Consider the following 5,522-nt stretch of genomic DNA (forward strand, 5'->3'; position numbering starts at 1 on the left):
AGTGTAGTCTGGCTTAACACCTGGCAAAAAAGGAAATAGAGGCAGCTAAACACATAGCCCTGGTGGCTCAGTTGGTAAAGAATCTGCCTGCAATTCAGGAAACTGCCTGCAATGCAGGAGACCTGGATTCCATTCCTGGATCAGGAAGATACTCCAGAGAAGAAATGGCAACCCATTCCAGTATGCTTCCTTGAGAAATCCCATGGACAGAGGAGCCTAGAGGGCTACAGTCCATGGGGTAGCAAGAGTCGGACACAACTGAGTGACTAACACAAACACATCGCAGTCACTGCCAATCCAGTCACAATAAACAACAGCTGATATTCTGGGGGGGCAGGGGTCTAATCTTGACTTTATTTTACACTTTCAAAAGAAAAGGGGAGTAAAAAGTTGTAATGTATTCAACTTTGAGGTTCAGCACATACAACAGACTCCTTGCACAAAGGTTCATCCTGGTTGTTGAAAATTTTGATGCAGAGGGAAGACTAAGGGAGCCCAGCCCAGCCCACCCCAGCCCCACAGAGAGCAGTCTACAGTTACTCTATCACCGTGCTCTAGCTAAAGCCCAGGTTTCAAACTACAGAGTTTCAACTTAACATCTAAAATTTTAAGCTGTAGCATTTCAGTAAGAAATAAGCTCAGAGAGCACATCTCAGAGGTAAAATTAAGCTGTCGCTCGCAGCTATGCCCCACTTCCAGGCTTCGGCAGACACATAGGGTGGCAGTGGTACGGGGGTAAGAGCACTGTAGGGTCACTGCTGGTAACACAAACCAGGACATCAGAGGCGTTCCTGCCATTGGTGCATCAGTAGCCGTTCCAAACACAGCTAATCAAATAATTCTTAAAAGTCAAGATAATGCTGATAAACAGAAAAATAATGAGGACCAAACAGACAGGATTCATTGACATGATATCATCTTTGTGACGAAAATTAGGAGGCAGTTGAGAAGGGAAAGGCAAAGGAGAAAAAGAAAGATAAAAGCATCTGAATGCAGAGTTCCAAAGAATAGCAAGGAGAGATAAGAAAGCCTTCCTCAGCGATCAGTGCAAAGTAATAGAGGAAAACCATAGAATGGGAAAGACTAGAGATCTCTTCAAGAAAATTAGAGATACCAAGGGAACATTTCATGCAAAGATGGGCTCGATAAAGGACAGAAATGGTCTGGACCTAACAGAAGCAGAAGATATTAAGAAGAGGTGGCAAGAATACACAGAAGAACTATACAGAAAAATATCTTCACGACCGCAATGGTGTGATCACCAACATAGAGACAGACATCCTGGAATGTGAAGTCAAGTGGGCCTTAGAAAGCATCACTATGAACAAAGCTAGTGGAGGTGATGGAATTCCAGTAGAGCTATTTCAAATCCTGAAAAATAATGCTGTGAAAGTGCTGCACTCAATATGCCAACAAATTTGGAAAACTCAGCAGTGGCCATGGGACTGGAAAGGTCAATTTTCATTCCAATCCCAAACAAACGCAATGCCAAAGAATGCTCAAACTACCGCACAATTGCACTCACCTCACATGCTAGTAAAGTAATGCTCAAAATTCTCCAAGCCAGGCTTCAGCAATATGTGAACTGTGAACTTCCTGATGTTCAAGCTGGTTTTCGAAAAGGCAGAGGAACCAGAGATCAAATTGCCAACATCTGCTGGATCATGGAAAAAGCAAGAGAGCTCCAGAAAAACATCGATTTCTGCTTTACTGACTATGTCAAAGCCTTTGACTGTGTGGATCACAATAAACTGTGGAAAATTCTGAAAGAGATGGGAATACCAGACTACCTGACCTGCCTCTTGAGAAATTTGTATGCAGGTCAGAAAGCAACAGTTAGAACTGGACATGGAACAACAGACTGGTTCCAAATAGGAAAAGGAGTACGTCAAGGCTGTATATTGTCACCCTGTTTATTTAACTTCTATGCAGAGTACATCATGAGAAATGCTGGGCTGGAAGAAGCACAAGCTGAAATCGAGATTGCCGTGAGAAATATCAATAACCTCAGATATGCAGATGACACCACCCTTATGGCAGAAAGTGAAGAGGAACTAAAAAGCCTCTTGATGAAAGTGAAACAGGAGAGCGAAAAAGTTGGCTTAAAGCTCAACATTCAGAAAACTAAGATCATGGCATCTGGTCCCATCACTTCATGGGAAATAGATGGAGAAAGAGTGGCAGACTATTTTCTTGGGCTCCAAAATCACTGCAGAGGGTGACGGCAGCCATGAAATTAAAAGACGCTTACTCCTTGGAGGAAAAGTTATGACCAACCTAGACAGCATGCTAAAAAGCAGAGACATTACTTTGCCAACAAAGGTCCATCTAGTTAAACTATGGTTTTTCCAGTGGTCATGTATGGATGTGAGAGTTGGATTATAAAGAAAGCTGAGTGCCAAAGAATTGATGCTTTTGAACTGTGGTGTTGGAGAAGACCCTTGAGAGTCCCTTGGACTGCAAGGAGATCCAACCAGTCCATCCTAAAAGAAATCAGTCCTAAATGTTCATTGGAAGGACTGATGTTGAAGCTGAAACTCCAATACTTTGGCCACCTGATGCGAAGAACTGACTCATTGGAAAAGACCCTGATGCTGGGAAAGATTGAAGGCAGGAGGAGAAGGGGATGACAGAAGATAAGATGGTTGGATGGCATCACTGACGCAATGGACATGAGTCTGAGTAAACTCCATGAGCTGGTGGTGGACAGGAAGACCTGGTGTGCTGCTAGTCCATGGAGTCACAAAGAGTCGGACACGACTGAGGGACTGAACTGAACTGAACTGTCATGTATATTCCTGGATGGAATTTGGATAAACAAGTACAGTGACTGCAACCGAGGTGTTCAGGGCAAAACCAAAGATCTGGTAACAGAAGAATGGGATGGTCTTGGTCGCATGTTGCTTGTATGCTCCGTGCACAGCCATTGCCCAGATAAGGACCATGAGAACAGAAATTGTGATGGCAATGCACATGTTGGCATCGTCCATGAACTCAAAGTCACCTCTGAGTTCAGAACTTGAAAAGTGATACTGATCTGGTTCAGCCAGGGCACTCAACAGAACCAGCAGTACCACAGCACTGAAGATCAGGTACCGGGTGCCCAGCAGGATGGTGCCAGCCAGGACATGGCAGCACAGGCAGCAGCTGGTGGAGCAGAACGGCATCCAGGGTCCACCATCTTCATCACCCAGGCTGCCCGCGCAGTGGTACGCCGGGCTCCTCCGCCACTCCGGCTCTCTCTCCCTGCCCCGCTCACCACCCAGGAGAGCTCCTAGCTGCTGTCTCTGACAGGCCACAACAGCTGGTGTTTGAAGTGTTCCCATATATACCCACTTTTATAGGGGAACAGCCCTGGAAATGCAAATAACGACCATTATTTGGGACACCAGAATGTCCGTTCTATTATTTGTACCTGAAATTAAAAGAAATACCAAATTAAAGTCAACTCTCAAAATGGAGCCCCAAATCCACGCCATGACTGCTGGTGTCTAGCAGTGCATTTAGCCGGGGTAAACAGAGGTAACCAAGGGCACCGTCTGAGAACTGAGCTTCCCTTTGCAAGGAATCCCAAGGTGGGCACACTTTTAAGATGACCTTCTAGACTGCTCTTCCTTGGAAGATATCATTCCCATGATTAGGGTATTTTATATGGGATACAAAAAGGATTCTGTAGCTGTGATTAAAGTCTCTAATCCGTTGACTTTGTTACTTTAAAGGGAGAAGCTCTTGAATGGGCCTAAACTACTCAAATGAAACCATTTGGAAAAAAAGTCTAGAGTCAAAGACAGAAGTCAGAGAGATCCAATACAGCAGCAGACACTCTCTGTTGGCCACAAAGAAGCAAATTGCCATGCTGTTTTGAAGAACTCAGAGCCCTTTATAAATGTAGATAATCCCAATACCATTTACAAAAAAAAAGTAGCTTTCCCATTTAACTATTTTATATAGTGGACGGATCAACTAGCAATTTTATGCTGCATAGGGTGACCCCATATTATCTGTATATTTGGGAATGTGTCCTTACTAGCATACTGCTCATACTGTGACTTCTCTAACGGTTTTGACATCAGCCGAGCTACATAGCAAAGAAAATTCCACAATTAGCCTTTTGTAGTTTGCTAGCATAAATATGTAAATGCCAGCATTCCTTCTACAAACTATTCTCAAGCATGCAGAAGCCATTAGCATTGAGCCTTTTGAAACACTAAAGCCATAACGATCTTTTAAATTCACAAATGTGATCATGCCAAGTGACATGCTTAAAATAAGCATGACTGTTTAAAATAAAACTACCAGTGAGATACCATTGTCTACAGGGTGAGTCCAATCAGTGCCCTGACAATCCAGCCCCTGCTTCCCTGTCTACATTCATCTCCAGTTTCTCTCCATACACAGGTTTCCCAACCTTGTTCTGAATATAAGTTGTTATTCCTTGCCTGCATGCCACAGGCATCCTGAATATTTCTTTTATCTTTGGCCTAACGTTTATTTATGCTTGAAGGTTTTATTTCAACTGACCTCTCCTATTACATTCATTGTTCATTCATACAATTTGGCTCTTGGGACTTCCCTGTTGGCTCAACAGTAAAGAATCTGCCTGCCAATGCAGGAGACATGAGTTTTATCACTGGTCAGGAAGATCCCTTGGAGAAGGAAACAGCTACCCCACTCCAGCATTCTTGCCTTGGAAATTCCAAAAGAGTCTGACACGACTTAGTGACTAAACCATCACTACCACTACAAAAATATAGTTAGTGAGTGCTCTGAGCAGTCTGCTAGTATATTATAAATACACACACCTAATCAGAGCTTCCTGGGTAGTTCAGCTGGTAAAGAATCTGCCTGCAATGCAGGAGACCCTAGTTTGATTCCTGGGTCAGGAAGTTCCCCTGGAGAAGAGAATGGCTACCCACTCCATTATTCTTGCCTGGAGAACTCCATGGACAGAGGAACCTGGCAGGCTACAGTCCATGGGATCACCAAGAGTTGGGCATGACTGAGAGACTTTCACACACTCAATCAGTTCCTGAATTCAGAATGCTAGATCAGAAAAAGAAGGCTACTTGACTACAGTTTTTAAATTTTTTGCATTTTACTTATTTTATTATTATTATTTATTGAAGGCTTCCCTGGTGGTTTAGAAGGTAAAGAATCTGCCTGCAACGCAAGAGACCTGGTTTTGATCCCTGGGTTGGGATTTTAGAATGCTAGAATTCAGAAAAAGAAGGCCACTTGATACAACATTGTTTGTTGTTTTTTTTTTTAATTTTACATATTCTATTACTATTATTAGTTTATTTACTTTGGCTGAACTGGGTCTTTGTTAAAGTGGGAGGAGGGCTCTTGATTCTGGCTCACGGGCTTTCTCTAGTTGCAGCTTAGGCTTAGTTGCCCCTCGGCATGTGTGATCTTAATTCCCCAGTCAGGGATCAAATCTACATCCCCTGCACTGGAGGGCAGATTCTTAACCAGTGGACCACCAGGGAAGTCCTTACAGTTTCGCTTTATTCCTTATTTTC

The 5,522-nt window shown here is 43.4% G+C and overlaps 1 pseudogene; it reads right to left on the bottom strand.

Moving 5' to 3' along the window:
• Positions 1 to 682: 682 nt before the first annotated feature.
• Positions 683 to 3,187, bottom strand: LOC120861573 (annotated as a pseudogene).
• Between the last annotated feature and the right edge of the window lie 2,335 nt (positions 3,188 to 5,522).

Source organism: Oryx dammah, unplaced genomic scaffold (assembly GCF_014754425.2).
Source record: "Oryx dammah isolate SB20612 unplaced genomic scaffold, SCBI_Odam_1.1 HiC_scaffold_3, whole genome shotgun sequence".
NCBI lineage: Eukaryota > Metazoa > Chordata > Mammalia > Artiodactyla > Bovidae > Oryx > Oryx dammah.